Genomic DNA, 17,192 nt, shown 5'->3' on the forward strand with positions numbered 1-17,192 from the left:
AGCTACAGTTCAATTTACATATTGAATAAGGTGAAATCAGGTAGGCAAGAGTTTGATCGACTGAATGGTAGAGAGATAGAAAGATTGATTGATTCGTTGATTGATTGGATGATTGAGTGAGTGATTGAGTTAGTGAGTGAGTGAGGAGGAGATCGTTTCCACCAGTTCTTCTGACTGACTGGTCTTGTTCGACGTTGATAGTCTTCAGTCTTCAGTAATAAGGATAGGAGGTCTAGTGACCTATTTTAATCCTTGCAGTTTTTTACACTGTGGAGGTCCAATCTCGTCTTGAACATATCAACAGAAGGTGCTGATATTACGTGTTCTGGTAGAGAATTCCAGTAATTCACTACTCGGTGCGAGAAACGAAACTCCAGACGTAGACGATTTGATCTCGGTTTTTGGACTTTCTTTGAATGTCCTCTCAAATGACCAGCCCTAGACGGGAGGAAAAGATAGGACATGTTAGTACCAAGGTCATCGTTCAGGATACGATATGCCAATATTAGATCACCCAGTATTCGCCGGTAAGATAACGGAAATAAGTTGAGGTGTCTCAGTCTGTCTTCATAAGATAGGCCAGATAGGCCTTTTACCATTTTTGTCCCGTGGCGTTGGACTCGTTCCAACATATCCGCCTCATATTTGAAACAAGGACTCGCTGCTTGAATCCCATATTCCAAATGTGGCCGTACGAAAGCTGGGTATAATAATCTAAACATTTCCCCATCCAGATACCGGAAAGATCTACGAATAGACCATAATACCCTATAGCCTTTTGCAACAGCAGCCTTATAGTGAATGGTTGTTTTGAGATCATTACTTAGTATGACTCCTAAATCTTTATAGTTTCTTACTTTGGGCAACACTAGTCCACATATTATGAAGTGATACGAATCATCGTAGTTATTAATTTGCATTACTACAATTTTATTAGGGTTTACTTCTAGTGACCACCCGTTCATCCATGCCACTAATGAGTTAAGATCTTCCTGTAATACTATTTTGTCTGACAAGCTATATATGGGTCTCCAAATCTTAAAGTCATCGGCGAAAAGTAGGACGGATGAATTAGCTATAGCTGGTAATTCATTTGTATGAAGTAAAATGAGAAGAGTACCTAAAATTGTGACGCGGAGGACTCCAATTTTTACTAGTTCCCACGATGAGAGAGCCCCATTTAATTTTACCGGCAGTGTCGGTGAGTATGCATGTGCCTGTGCATGTGCACGTGTGTGTATATTGTGTGTTGTGTATTGTGTTGTCCTGAATAGTCTCGTGTGTTTGGACGATGGTGAAATGGAATGTTGATATTGAGGAATAAGTGTTTTGGGATGTTGTTTATATTTTGTGTCTGGGTTGTGTTGTTGAGAGTTGGGTTGCTTGTGTGAGTGACGACAATTGTCGGTGGAGTGGCCGAGTGGTCTAAGGCGCCGGTTTTAGGCACCAGTCTGAAAGGGCGTGGGTTCGAATCCCACCTCCACCATACCTTTTCACAATCACCTCCATCACACTATCACATCACAGACAATACCGAATATCACATACATACTACCACAACCACACAATCACAGCCAATCAACAACACCACCACGTCACACTCTACACGTTCTCACTCCGTTACGTGTCACTTCGAGACTTCGTCTAATTCACAACACCGACCAGTCACACTCCCTTTCTTAGTCCCACTGACAACATCGTCTGACTGTATCGAACTACTGTCATGTATGCCGAATGCTCAACTCACCTGTACCTCGTGCTCAAATCCCGAATTCCACGAAGCGTATTGTGAACGCAAACACTCGTGATGAGGATCTATTCGACACCGGAAATAAATCCAAACGTTACATGAATACACTAATCTCGATATATTCAACCCACAGTCAGATTAACAATCAGAATTGTCGCACTAGTAGTAGAAGTATTGGTAGCAGTATTAGTAGTAATAGTATTAGCATTAGTATTAGTAATAATAATATTAGAAGTAGTATAAGTAGTGGTATTATTATTCATAATAAAGATGGAAACAATAATAATAATAATAAAATAATGATAATAATATAATAATAATAATAATAACAATAATAATAAGGATAATACAACAATAATAATGGTAGTAATGCTAGCATTAGCACTGCCAGTAATATTGGAATTTGGATTTGAATTTGAGGTTGAATTATTATTAGTAATATCAGTATCATTTGTAGTAATAATAGTAATATTATTCGTAGCAGTTATAGTAGTAATAATGAAAGCGGTAGTTGTAGAAGTATTAGTAGTAATATTTGAATGGTATTTCACCATTTCACCTATTTCCCAATAGTCTACCGTGTGAACACACACCTACCATTTCTTACAATCAAGCATCGATGGTCAACGGATATAACTAACAAATAATTGACACAGTCATATAATTACTGCTCAAGATGTGATGACATGTCACAGACGATTGGAAATCTATCAACTTCATACGTGATTCGCACTCGAATCGATCTAGTCAGTGATCGCTCACCAAATCACCTACAGTGAATGTATACAAACAGGCAAGCAGACGATGGTCAACTGACACATCTCATCAGACACACTGACCATGTCTCTGATGGACACGAGCAGACGAGTATTGGAGTATTAGAGATGAAAAGTGCTTGTGTATCTAGTGCATGGTACACACAAACGAACACTTGGTTCAGGTGGACTGAGTGAAATCGGACGGTTGTCGTCTGACTATCGACTGATCAGTCAATAATCACGATCACTTGACGATAGAATGGATTGGTCAAACAGCCTGTCGAACATCGCCTATCAGGTGGCGGAATCAACAGCAGACAGACACTAAACTCAGTGTGAACATCAACATCCGAGATGCAGATGCATTGAGTCGACCAGTGTCAACCAAACAGGATGAAACACACTCTCCCCTACTCATCGTGTGAATGTCTCACACTGACTAGTTTAACGAGTCCGACAGTAGTAGGAGGATTCACATGGTGATGAGTGAGTGCTTGATTGACTGATTGGATGATTGGTTGACTGATTGGATGATTGAGTGAGTGAATGAGGAGGAGATCGTTTCCACCAGTTCTTCTGACTGACTGGTCTTGTTCGATGTTGATAGTGCCGGTGCCTATGCATGTGCCTGTGCATGTGCACGTGTGTGTATATTGTGTGTTGTGTATTGTGTTGTCCTGAATAGTCTCGTGTGTTTGGACGATGGTGAAATGGAATGTTGATATTGAGGAATAAGTGTTTTGGGATGTTGTTTATATTTTGTGTCTGGGTTGTGTTGTTGAGAGTTGGGTTGCTTGTGTGAGTGACGACAATTGTCGGTGGAGTGGCCGAGTGGTCTAAGGCGCTAGTTTTAGGCACCAGTCTGAAAGGGCGTGGGTTCGAATCCCACCTCCACCATACCTTTTCACAATCACCTCCATCACACTATCACATCACAGACAATACCGAATATCACATACATACTACCACAACCACACAATCACAGCCAATCAACAACACCACCACGTCACACTCTACACGTTCTCACTCCGTTACGTGTCACTTCGAGACTTCGTCTAATTCACAACACCGACCAGTCACACTCCCTTTCTTAGTCCCACTGACAACATCGTCTGACTGTATCGAACTACTGTCATGTATGCCGAATGCTCAACTCACCTGTACCTCGTGCTCAAATCCCGAATTCCACGAAGCGTATTGTGAACGCAAACACTCGTGATGAGGATCTATTCGACACCGGAAATAAATCCAAACGTTACATGAATACACTAATCTCGATATATTCAACCCACAGTCAGATTAACAATCAGAATTGTCGCACTAGTAGTAGAAGTATTGGTAGCAGTATTAGTAGTAATAGTATTAGCATTAGTATTAGTAATAATAATATTAGAAGTAGTATAAGTAGTGGTATTATTATTCATAATAAAGATGGAAACAATAATAATAATAATAATGATAAAATAATGATAATAATATAATAATAATAATAATAACAATAATAATAAGAATAAAATAATACAACAATAATAATGGTAGTAATGCTAGCATTAGCACTGCCAGTAATATTGGAATTTGGATTTGAATTTGAGGTTGAATTATTATTAGTAATATCAGTATCATTTGTAGTAATAATAGTAATATTATTCGTAGCAGTTATAGTAGTAATAATGAAAGCGGTAGTTGTAGAAGTATTAGTAGTAATATTTGAATGGTATTTCACCATTTCACCTATTTCCCAATAGTCTACCGTGTGAACACACACCTACCATTTCTTACAATCAAGCATCGATGGTCAACGGATATAACTAACAAATAATTGACACAGTCATATAATTACTGCTCAAGATGTGATGACATGTCACAGACGATTGGAAATCTATCAACTTCATACGTGATTCGCACTCGAATCGATCTAGTCAGTGATCGCTCACCAAATCACCTACAGTGAATGTATACAAACAGGCAAGCAGACGATGGTCAACTGACACATCTCATCAGACACACTGACCATGTCTCTGATGGACACGAGCAGACGAGTATTGGAGTATTAGAGATGAAAAGTGCTTGTGTATCTAGTGCATGGTACACACAAACGAACACTTGGTTCAGGTGGACTGAGTGAAATCTGACGGTTGTCGTCTGACTATCGACTGATCAGTCAATAATCACGATCACTTGACGATAGAATGGATTGGTCAAACAGCCTGTCGAACATCGCCTATCAGGTGGCGGAATCAACAGCAGACAGACACTAAACTCAGTGTGAACATCAACACCCGAGATGCAGATGCATTGAGTCGACCAGTGTCAACCAAACAGGATGAAACACACTCTCCCCTACTCATCGTGTGAATGTCTCACACTGACTAGTTTAACGAGTCCGACAGTAGTAGGAGGATTCACATGGTGATGAGTGAGTGCTTGATTGACTGATTGGATGATTGGTTGACTGATTGGATGATTGAGTTAGTGAATGAGGAGGAGATCGTTTCCACCAGTTCTTCTGACTGACTGGTCTTGTTCGATGTTGATAGTGCCGGTGCCTATGCATGTGCCTGTGCATGTGCACGTGTGTGTATATTGTGTGTTGTGTATTGTGTTGTCCTGAATAGTCTCGTGTGTTTGGACGATGGTGAAATGGAATGTTGATATTGAGGAATAAGTGTTTTGGGATGTTGTTTATATTTTGTGTCTGGGTTGTGTTGTTGAGAGTTGGGTTGCTTGTGTGAGTGACGACAATTGTCGGTGGAGTGGCCGAGTGGTCTAAGGCGCTGGTTTTAGGCACCAGTCTGAAAGGGCGTGGGTTCGAATCCCACCTCCACCATACCTCTTCACAATCTCCTCCATCACACTATCACATCACAGACAATACCGAATATCACATACATACTACCACAACCACACAATCACAGCCAATCAACAACACCACCACGTCACACTCTACACGTTCTCACTCCGTTACGTGTCACTTCGAGACTTCGTCTAATTCACAACACCGACCAGTCACACTCCCTTTCTTAGTCCCACTGACAACATCGTCTGACTGTATCGAACTACTGTCATGTATGCCGAATGCTCAACTCACCTGTACCTCGTGCTCAAATCCCGAATTCCACGAAGCGTATTGTGAACGCAAACACTCGTGATGAGGATCTATTCGACACCGGAAATAAATCCAAACGTTACATGAATACACTAATCTCGATATATTCAACCCACAGTCAGATTAACAATCAGAATTGTCGCACTAGTAGTAGAAGTATTGGTAGCAGTATTAGTAGTAATAGTATTAGCATTAGTATTAGTAATAATAATATTAGAAGTAGTATAAGTAGTGGTATTATTATTCATAATAAAGATGGAAACAATAATAATAATAATAACAATAATAATGATAAAATAATGATAATAATATAATAATAATAATAATAACAATAATAATAAGAATAATACAACAATAATAATGGTAGTAATGCTAGCATTAGCACTGCCAGTAATATTGGAATTTGGATTTGAATTTGAGGTTGAATTATTATTAGTAATATCAGTATCATTTGTAGTAATAATAGTAATATTATTCGTAGCAGTTATAGTAGTAATAATGAAAGCGGTAGTTGTAGAAGTATTAGTAGTAATATTTGAATGGTATTTCACCATTTCACCTATTTCCCAATAGTCTACCGTGTGAACACACACCTACCATTTCTTACAATCAAGCATCGATGGTCAACGGATATAACTAACAAATAATTGACACAGTCATATAATTACTGCTCAAGATGTGATGACATGTCACAGACGATTGGAAATCTATCAACTTCATACGTGATTCGCACTCGAATCGATCTAGTCAGTGATCGCTCACCAAATCACCTACAGTGAATGTATACAAACAGGCAAGCAGACGATGGTCAACTGACACATCTCATCAGACACACTGACCATGTCTCTGATGGACACGAGTAGACGAGTATTGGAGTATTAGAGATGAAAAGTGCTTGTGTATCTAGTGCATGGTACACACAAACGAACACTTGGTTCAGGTGGACTGAGTGAAATCGGACGGTTGTCGTCTGACTATCGACTGATCAGTCAATAATCACGATCACTTGACGATAGAATGGATTGGTCAAACAGCCTGTCGAACATCGCCTATCAGGTGGCGGAATCAACAGCAGACAGACACTAAACTCAGTGTGAACATCAACATCCGAGATGCAGATGCATTGAGTCGACCAGTGTCAACCAAACAGGATGAAACACACTCTCCCCTACTCATCGTGTGAATGTCTCACACTGACTAGTTTAACGAGTCCGACAGTAGTAGGAGGATTCACATGGTGATGAGTGAGTGCTTGATTGACTGATTGGATGATTGGTTGACTGATTGGATGATTGAGTGAGTGAATGAGGAGGAGATCGTTTCCACCAGTTCTTCTGACTGACTGGTCTTGTTCGATGTTGATAGTGCCGGTGCCTATGCATGTGCCTGTGCATGTGCACGTGTGTGTATATTGTGTGTTGTGTATTGTGTTGTCCTGAATAGTCTCGTGTGTTTGGACGATGGTGAAATGGAATGTTGATATTGAGGAATAAGTGTTTTGGGATGTTGTTTATATTTTGTGTCTGGGTTGTGTTGTTGAGAGTTGGGTTGCTTGTGTGAGTGACGACAATTGTCGGTGGAGTGGCCGAGTGGTCTAAGGCGCTGGTTTTAGGCACCAGTCTGAAAGGGCGTGGGTTCGAATCCCACCTCCACCATACCTCTTCACAATCACCTCCATCACACTATCACATCACAGACAATACCGAATATCACATACATACTACCACAACCACACAATCACAGCCAATCAACAACACCACCACGTCACACTCTACACGTTCTCACTCCGTTACGTGTCACTTCGAGACTTCGTCTAATTCACAACACCGACCAGTCACACTCCCTTTCTTAGTCCCACTGACAACATCGTCTGACTGTATCGAACTACTGTCATGTATGCCGAATGCTCAACTCACCTGTACCTCGTGCTCAAATCCCGAATTCCACGAAGCGTATTGTGAACGCAAACACTCGTGATGAGGATCTATTCGACACCGGAAATAAATCCAAACGTTACATGAATACACTAATCTCGATATATTCAACCCACAGTCAGATTAACAATCAGAATTGTCGCACTAGTAGTAGAAGTATTGGTAGCAGTATTAGTAGTAATAGTATTAGCATTAGTATTAGTAATAATAATATTAGAAGTAGTATAAGTAGTGGTATTATTATTCATAATAAAGATGGAAACAATAATAATAATAATAATAATAAAATAATGATAATAATATAATAATAATAATAACAATAATAATAAGGATAATACAACAATAATAATGGTAGTAATGCTAGCATTAGCACTGCCAGTAATATTGGAATTTGGATTTGAATTTGAGGTTGAATTATTATTAGTAATATCAGTATCATTTGTAGTAATAATAGTAATATTATTCGTAGCAGTTATAGTAGTAATAATGAAAGCGGTAGTTGTAGAAGTATTAGTAGTAATATTTGAATGGTATTTCACCATTTCACCTATTTCCCAATAGTCTACCGTGTGAACACACACCTACCATTTCTTACAATCAAGCATCGATGGTCAACGGATATAACTAACAAATAATTGACACAGTCATATAATTACTGCTCAAGATGTGATGACATGTCACAGACGATTGGAAATCTATCAACTTCATACGTGATTCGCACTCGAATCGATCTAGTCAGTGATCGCTCACCAAATCACCTACAGTGAATGTATACAAACAGGCAAGCAGACGATGGTCAACTGACACATCTCATCAGACACACTGACCATGTCTCTGATGGACACGAGCAGACGAGTATTGGAGTATTAGAGATGAAAAGTGCTTGTGTATCTAGTGCATGGTACACACAAACGAACACTTGGTTCAGGTGGACTGAGTGAAATCGGACGGTTGTCGTCTGACTATCGACTGATCAGTCAATAATCACGATCACTTGACGATAGAATGGATTGGTCAAACAGCCTGTCGAACATCGCCTATCAGGTGGCGGAATCAACAGCAGACAGACACTAAACTCAGTGTGAACATCAACATCCGAGATGCAGATGCATTGAGTCGACCAGTGTCAACCAAACAGGATGAAACACACTCTCCCCTACTCATCGTGTGAATGTCTCACACTGACTAGTTTAACGAGTCCGACAGTAGTAGGAGGATTCACATGGTGATGAGTGAGTGCTTGATTGACTGATTGGATGATTGGTTGACTGATTGGATGATTGAGTGAGTGAATGAGGAGGAGATCGTTTCCACCAGTTCTTCTGACTGACTGGTCTTGTTCGATGTTGATAGTGCCGGTGCCTATGCATGTGCACGTGTGTGTATATTGTGTGTTGTGTATTGTGTTGTCCTGAATAGTCTCGTGTGTTTGGACGATGGTGAAATGGAATGTTGATATTGAGGAATAAGTGTTTTGGGATGTTGTTTATATTTTGTGTCTGGGTTGTGTTGTTGAGAGTTGGGTTGCTTGTGTGAGTGACGACAATTGTCGGTGGAGTGGCCGAGTGGTCTAAGGCGCTGGTTTTAGGCACCAGTCTGAAAGGGCGTGGGTTCGGATCCCACCTCCACCATACCTTTTCACAATCACCTCCATCACACTATCACATCACAGACAATACCGAATATCACATACATACTACCACAACCACACAATCACAGCCAATCAACAACACCACCACGTCACACTCTACACGTTCTCACTCCGTTACGTGTCACTTCGAGACTTCGTCTAATTCACAACACCGACCAGTCACACTCCCTTTCTTAGTCCCACTGACAACATCGTCTGACTGTATCGAACTACTGTCATGTATGCCGAATGCTCAACTCACCTGTACCTCGTGCTCAAATCCCGAATTCCACGAAGCGTATTGTGAACGCAAACACTCGTGATGAGGATCTATTCGACACCGGAAATAAATCCAAACGTTACATGAATACACTAATCTCGATATATTCAACCCACAGTCAGATTAACAATCAGAATTGTCGCACTAGTAGTAGAAGTATTGGTAGCAGTATTAGTAGTAATAGTATTAGCATTAGTATTAGTAATAATAATATTAGAAGTAGTATAAGTAGTGGTATTATTATTCATAATAAAGATGGAAACAATAATAATAATAATAATAATAAAATAATGATAATAATATAATAATAATAATAACAATAATAATAAGAATAATACAACAATAATAATGGTAGTAATGCTAGCATTAGCACTGCCAGTAATATTGGAATTTGGATTTGAATTTGAGGTTGAATTATTATTAGTAATATCAGTATCATTTGTAGTAATAATAGTAATATTATTCGTAGCAGTTATAGTAGTAATAATGAAAGCGGTAGTTGTAGAAGTATTAGTAGTAATATTTGAATGGTATTTCACCATTTCACCTATTTCCCAATAGTCTACCGTGTGAACACACACCTACCATTTCTTACAATCAAGCATCGATGGTCAACGGATATAACTAACAAATAATTGACACAGTCATATAATTACTGCTCAAGATGTGATGACATGTCACAGACGATTGGAAATCTATCAACTTCATACGTGATTCGCACTCGAATCGATCTAGTCAGTGATCGCTCACCAAATCACCTACAGTGAATGTATACAAACAGGCAAGCAGACGATGGTCAACTGACACATCTCATCAGACACACTGACCATGTCTCTGATGGACACGAGCAGACGAGTATTGGAGTATTAGAGATGAAAAGTGCTTGTGTATCTAGTGCATGGTACACACAAACGAACACTTGGTTCAGGTGGACTGAGTGAAATCTGACGGTTGTCGTCTGACTATCGACTGATCAGTCAATAATCACGATCACTTGACGATAGAATGGATTGGTCAAACAGCCTGTCGAACATCGCCTATCAGGTGGCGGAATCAACAGCAGACAGACACTAAACTCAGTGTGAACATCAACACCCGAGATGCAGATGCATTGAGTCGACCAGTGTCAACCAAACAGGATGAAACACACTCTCCCCTACTCATCGTGTGAATGTCTCACACTGACTAGTTTAACGAGTCCGACAGTAGTAGGAGGATTCACATGGTGATGAGTGAGTGCTTGATTGACTGATTGGATGATTGGTTGACTGATTGGATGATTGAGTGAGTGAATGAGGAGGAGATCGTTTCCACCAGTTCTTCTGACTGACTGGTCTTGTTCGATGTTGATAGTGCCGGTGCCTATGCATGTGCCTGTGCATGTGCACGTGTGTGTATATTGTGTGTTGTGTATTGTGTTGTCCTGAATAGTCTCGTGTGTTTGGACGATGGTGAAATGGAATGTTGATATTGAGGAATAAGTGTTTTGGGATGTTGTTTATATTTTGTGTCTGGGTTGTGTTGTTGAGAGTTGGGTTGCTTGTGTGAGTGACGACAATTGTCGGTGGAGTGGCCGAGTGGTCTAAGGCGCTGGTTTTAGGCACCAGTCTGAAAGGGCGTGGGTTCGAATCCCACCTCCACCATACCTTTTCACAATCACCTCCATCACACTATCACATCACAGACAATACCGAATATCACATACATACTACCACAACCACACAATCACAGCCAATCAACAACACCACCACGTCACACTCTACACGTTCTCACTCCGTTACGTGTCACTTCGAGACTTCGTCTAATTCACAACACCGACCAGTCACACTCCCTTTCTTAGTCCCACTGACAACATCGTCTGACTGTATCGAACTACTGTCATGTATGCCGAATGCTCAACTCACCTGTACCTCGTGCTCAAATCCCGAATTCCACGAAGCGTATTGTGAACGCAAACACTCGTGATGAGGATCTATTCGACACCGGAAATAAATCCAAACGTTACATGAATACACTAATCTCGATATATTCAACCCACAGTCAGATTAACAATCAGAATTGTCGCACTAGTAGTAGAAGTATTGGTAGCAGTATTAGTAGTAATAGTATTAGCATTAGTATTAGTAATAATAATATTAGAAGTAGTATAAGTAGTGGTATTATTATTCATAATAAAGATGGAAACAATAATAATAATAATAAAATAATGATAATAATATAATAATAATAATAATAACAATAATAATAAGGATAATACAACAATAATAATGGTAGTAATGCTAGCATTAGCACTGCCAGTAATATTGGAATTTGGATTTGAATTTGAGGTTGAATTATTATTAGTAATATCAGTATCATTTGTAGTAATAATAGTAATATTATTCGTAGCAGTTATAGTAGTAATAATGAAAGCGGTAGTTGTAGAAGTATTAGTAGTAATATTTGAATGGTATTTCACCATTTCACCTATTTCCCAATAGTCTACCGTGTGAACACACACCTACCATTTCTTACAATCAAGCATCGATGGTCAACGGATATAACTAACAAATAATTGACACAGTCATATAATTACTGCTCAAGATGTGATGACATGTCACAGACGATTGGAAATCTATCAACTTCATACGTGATTCGCACTCGAATCGATCTAGTCAGTGATCGCTCACCAAATCACCTACAGTGAATGTATACAAACAGGCAAGCAGACGATGGTCAACTGACACATCTCATCAGACACACTGACCATGTCTCTGATGGACACGAGCAGACGAGTATTGGAGTATTAGAGATGAAAAGTGCTTGTGTATCTAGTGCATGGTACACACAAACGAACACTTGGTTCAGGTGGACTGAGTGAAATCTGACGGTTGTCGTCTGACTATCGACTGATCAGTCAATAATCACGATCACTTGACGATAGAATGGATTGGTCAAACAGCCTGTCGAACATCGCCTATCAGGTGGCGGAATCAACAGCAGACAGACACTAAACTCAGTGTGAACATCAACATCCGAGATGCAGATGCATTGAGTCGACCAGTGTCAACCAAACAGGATGAAACACACTCTCCCCTACTCATCGTGTGAATGTCTCACACTGACTAGTTTAACGAGTCCGACAGTAGTAGGAGGATTCACATGGTGATGAGTGAGTGCTTGATTGACTGATTGGATGATTGGTTGACTGATTGGATGATTGAGTTAGTGAATGAGGAGGAGATCGTTTCCACTAGTTCTTCTGACTGACTGGTCTTGTTCGATGTTGATAGTGCCGGTGCCTATGCATGTGCCTGTGCATGTGCACGTGTGTGTATATTGTGTGTTGTGTATTGTGTTGTCCTGAATAGTCTCGTGTGTTTGGACGATGGTGAAATGGAATGTTGATATTGAGGAATAAGTGTTTTGGGATGTTTATATTTTGTGTCTGGGTTGTGTTGTTGAGAGTTGGGTTGCTTGTGTGAGTGACGACAATTGTCGGTGGAGTGGCCGAGTGGTCTAAGGCGCTGGTTTTAGGCACCAGTCTGAAAGGGCGTGGGTTCGAATCCCACCTCCACCATACCTTTTCACAATCACCTCCATCACACTATCACATCACAGACAATACCGAATATCACATACATACTACCACAACCACACAATCACAGCCAATCAACAACACCACCACGTCACACTCTACACGTTCTCACTCCGTTACGTGTCACTTCGAGACTTCGTCTAATTCACAACACCGACCAGTCACACTCCCTTTCTTAGTCCCACTGACAACATCGTCTGACTGTATCGAACTACTGTCATGTATGCCGAATGCTCAACTCACCTGTACCTCGTGCTCAAATCCCGAATTCCACGAAGCGTATTGTGAACGCAAACACTCGTGATGAGGATCTATTCGACACCGGAAATAAATCCAAACGTTACATGAATACACTAATCTCGATATATTCAACCCACAGTCAGATTAACAATCAGAATTGTCGCACTAGTAGTAGAAGTATTGGTAGCAGTATTAGTAGTAATAGTATTAGCATTAGTATTAGTAATAATAATATTAGAAGTAGTATAAGTATTCATAATAAAGATGGAAACAATAATAATAATAATAATAATAATAATAAAATAATGATAATAATATAATAATAATAATAATAACAATAATAATAAGAATAATACAACAATAATAATGGTAGTAATGCTAGCATTAGCACTGCCAGTAATATTGGAATTTGGATTTGAATTTGAGGTTGAATTATTATTAGTAATATCAGTATCATTTGTAGTAATAATAGTAATATTATTCGTAGCAGTTATAGTAGTAATAATGAAAGCGGTAGTTGTAGAAGTATTAGTAGTAATATTTGAATGGTATTTCACCATTTCACCTATTTCCCAATAGTCTACCGTGTGAACACACACCTACCATTTCTTACAATCAAGCATCGATGGTCAACGGATATAACTAACAAATAATTGACACAGTCATATAATTACTGCTCAAGATGTGATGACATGTCACAGACGATTGGAAATCTATCAACTTCATACGTGATTCGCACTCGAATCGATCTAGTCAGTGATCGCTCACCAAATCACCTACAGTGAATGTATACAAACAGGCAAGCAGACGATGGTCAACTGACACATCTCATCAGACACACTGACCATGTCTCTGATGGACACGAGCAGACGAGTATTGGAGTATTAGAGATGAAAAGTGCTTGTGTATCTAGTGCATGGTACACACAAACGAACACTTGGTTCAGGTGGACTGAGTGAAATCTGACGGTTGTCGTCTGACTATCGACTGATCAGTCAATAATCACGATCACTTGACGATAGAATGGATTGGTCAAACAGCCTGTCGAACATCGCCTATCAGGTGGCGGAATCAACAGCAGACAGACACTAAACTCAGTGTGAACATCAACACCCGAGATGCAGATGCATTGAGTCGACCAGTGTCAACCAAACAGGATGAAACACACTCTCCCCTACTCATCGTGTGAATGTCTCACACTGACTAGTTTAACGAGTCCGACAGTAGTAGGAGGATTCACATGGTGATGAGTGAGTGCTTGATTGACTGATTGGATGATTGGTTGACTGATTGGATGATTGAGTTAGTGAATGAGGAGGAGATCGTTTCCACCAGTTCTTCTGACTGACTGGTCTTGTTCGATGTTGATAGTGCCGGTGCCTATGCATGTGCCTGTGCATGTGCACGTGTGTGTATATTGTGTGTTGTGTATTGTGTTGTCCTGAATAGTCTCGTGTGTTTGGACGATGGTGAAATGGAATGTTGATATTGAGGAATAAGTGTTTTGGGATGTTGTTTATATTTTGTGTCTGGGTTGTGTTGTTGAGAGTTGGGTTGCTTGTGTGAGTGACGACAATTGTCGGTGGAGTGGCCGAGTGGTCTAAGGCGCTGGTTTTAGGCACCAGTCTGAAAGGGCGTGGGTTCGAATCCCACCTCCACCATACCTTTTCACAATCACCTCCATCACACTATCACATCACAGACAATACCGAATATCACATACATACTACCACAACCACACAATCACAGCCAATCAACAACACCACCACGTCACACTCTACACGTTCTCACTCCGTTACGTGTCACTTCGAGACTTCGTCTAATTCACAACACCGACCAGTCACACTCCCTTTCTTAGTCCCACTGACAACATCGTCTGACTGTATCGAACTACTGTCATGTATGCCGAATGCTCAACTCACCTGTACCTCGTGCTCAAATCCCGAATTCCACGAAGCGTATTGTGAACGCAAACACTCGTGATGAGGATCTATTCGACACCGGAAATAAATCCAAACGTTACATGAATACACTAATCTCGATATATTCAACCCACAGTCAGATTAACAATCAGAATTGTCGCACTAGTAGTAGAAGTATTGGTAGCAGTATTAGTAGTAATAGTATTGGCATTAGTATTAGTAATAATAATATTAGAAGTAGTATAAGTAGTGGTATTATTATTCATAATAAAGATGGAAACAATAATAATAATAATAAAATAATGATAATAATATAATAATAATAATAACAATAATAATAAGGATAATACAACAATAATAATGGTAGTAATGCTAGCATTAGCACTGCCAGTAATATTGGAATTTGGATTTGAATTTGAGGTTGAATTATTATTAGTAATATCAGTATCATTTGTAGTAATAATAGTAATATTATTCGTAGCAGTTATAGTAGTAATAATGAAAGCGGTAGTTGTAGAAGTATTAGTAGTAATATTTGAATGGTATTTCACCATTTCACCTATTTCCCAATAGTCTACCGTGTGAACACACACCTACCATTTCTTACAATCAAGCATCGATGGTCAACGGATATAACTAACAAATAATTGACACAGTCATATAATTACTGCTCAAGATGTGATGACATGTCACAGACGATTGGAAATCTATCAACTTCATACGTGATTCGCACTCGAATCGATCTAGTCAGTGATCGCTCACCAAATCACCTACAGTGAATGTATACAAACAGGCAAGCAGACGATGGTCAACTGACACATCTCATCAGACACACTGACCATGTCTCTGATGGACACGAGCAGACGAGTATTGGAGTATTAGAGATGAAAAGTGCTTGTGTATCTAGTGCATGGTACACACAAACGAACACTTGGTTCAGGTGGACTGAGTGAAATCTGACGGTTGTCGTCTGACTATCGACTGATCAGTCAATAATCACGATCACTTGACGATAGAATGGATTGGTCAAACAGCCTGTCGAACATCGCCTATCAGGTGGCGGAATCAACAGCAGACAGACACTAAACTCAGTGTGAACATCAACACCCGAGATGCAGATGCATTGAGTCGACCAGTGTCAACCAAACAGGATGAAACACACTCTCCCCTACTCATCGTGTGAATGTCTCACACTGACTAGTTTAACGAGTCCGACAGTAGTAGGAGGATTCACATGGTGATGAGTGAGTGCTTGATTGACTGATTGGATGATTGGTTGACTGATTGGATGATTGAGTGAGTGAATGAGGAGGAGATCGTTTCCACCAGTTCTTCTGACTGACTGGTCTTGTTCGATGTTGATAGTGCCGGTGCCTATGCATGTGCCTGTGCATGTGCACGTGTGTGTATATTGTGTGTTGTGTATTGTGTTGTCCTGAATAGTCTCGTGTGTTTGGACGATGGTGAAATGGAATGTTGATATTGAGGAATAAGTGTTTTGGGATGTTGTTTATATTTTGTGTCTGGGTTGTGTTGTTGAGAGTTGGGTTGCTTGTGTGAGTGACGACAATTGTCGGTGGAGTGGCCGAGTGGTCTAAGGCGCTGGTTTTAGGCACCAGTCTGAAAGGGCGTGGGTTCGAATCCCACCTCCACCATACCTTTTCACAATCACCTCCATCACACTATCACATCACAGACAATACCGAATATCACATACATACTACCACAACCACACAATCACAGCCAATCAACAACACCACCACGTCACACTCTACACGTTCTCACTCCGTTACGTGTCACTTCGAGACTTCGTCTAATTCACAACACCGACCAGTCACACTCCCTTTCTTAGTCCCACTGACAACATCGTCTGACTGTATCGAACTACTGTCATGTATGCCGAATGCTCAACTCACCTGTACCTCGTGCTCAAATCCCGAATTCCACGAAGCGTATTGTGAACGCAAACACTCGTGATGAGGATCTATTCGACAC

General features: G+C 40.1%; 1 non-coding gene across 1 annotated transcript; it reads left to right on the forward strand.

The window, feature by feature from the left end:
- Positions 1–1,407: 1,407 nt before the first annotated feature.
- On the forward strand, positions 1,408–1,486 carry Smp_tRNA_01348_Leu_TAG.1.1. Its single transcript has one exon. It is a non-coding gene (tRNA).
- Positions 1,487–17,192: the final 15,706 nt, after the last annotated feature.

The sequence above is a fragment of the Schistosoma mansoni genome, chromosome W (genome assembly GCF_000237925.1).
Source record: "Schistosoma mansoni strain Puerto Rico chromosome W, complete genome".
In the NCBI taxonomy this organism is placed as follows: Eukaryota; Metazoa; Platyhelminthes; class Trematoda; order Strigeidida; family Schistosomatidae; genus Schistosoma; species Schistosoma mansoni.